Genomic DNA, 1,231 nt, shown 5'->3' with positions numbered 1-1,231 from the left:
ACTATACCTTCAAAATTTTGTCATGGGTTTAGATACTATATATTCCATGACTGTTTAGTAATACAGATTTTCAAAAAAAAATGTTCTTTCAAAAGCCACAGATAAGTTTTGCCTGTTTTTTAATATAACGTTGGAGGAATAAGCATAAAGTATACATCTCTGGAGATGGGCAAAGTAGTGCATCTATAACTAATTAGTGATGGCAACACTAGTCAGGTTCCCATGGGAGCCGTTATGTATTGTAGGATGTGGACTGTCTTCTGTGAGGTCAGGCTATAAATGAGGTAAAGGAAAAGGCGGAGGAGGCAAAGGCTGATGGTGAGTCATTACTCCACTTTATCTACCTATTACCATTTTAACTACCTTGTTTTTCTAGTAAGTTTCATGGAGAAAACACGAATAGGAAGGTTGAAACATAATTGTGTCTAAAACCAAATCTCAACTGGAGATTCCATACCGTGAATCAAGATGAAGAAATACTTTTTCAAGGCATAAATGAAGAACTTTGTAAAAGAACATGTGTTCTAGTTGGATGAACTTGAAAAGTATTACAGACTTCTATAAAGCAAACACAGAGCATTTGAGGATTTAGAGGCTATATGAAAAGTCTGACTTAAGATTGATTATTTCCCAGTTTAATTTATACACATCATTACATCATGTGATCTAGGCTTCTAATGAAGGTAGACTTCTAAATCTTGGGAATGCCAGTACTGTGGCCCATGCTTTGTGATGCTAATCGAAGCCAATCTAGTGCTTGTTAATTCGAATAATGGAAATCATTCATGGAGCTGGAAGTCCTGACCATAGAAACAGTGCTCACATGGTATCAGAGCACATGAATCACACCAGGCTGAGCCCAGCTGAGGAAGCTATCTCACTCATGTATTAACATTAGTCACAGAATTCCTGAATAGCAGATAGACTCATTAACTCCCAACCATTTTTTGCTCTCTTTTCTATTTTTGTTTCTTAAAAATCAGGTTATGGAATATGTCAATGCTGTTGCAATGAAATGCTTCTTCTAATTTTGTGGTTATTAAATAAATAGTTAAAAAATTCATAAGCATGGGGCTAGAGTGATGGCTCAGCGGTAAAAGCACTGGCTACTCTTCCAGAAGATCTGAATTTGAAGCCCAGTCCCCACATGGTGGCTACTCCATGTTGGCAACTCCAGTTCCAGGGAATAGTCTGCCCTCTTCTGGCTTCTGTGGGATTTACACACCAGTGG

This window comes from Nannospalax galili, unplaced genomic scaffold, assembly GCF_000622305.1.
Source record: "Nannospalax galili isolate Female #2095 unplaced genomic scaffold, S.galili_v1.0 scaffold1052, whole genome shotgun sequence".
NCBI lineage: Eukaryota > Metazoa > Chordata > Mammalia > Rodentia > Spalacidae > Nannospalax > Nannospalax galili.
This window is presented reverse-complemented; position numbering follows the sequence as displayed.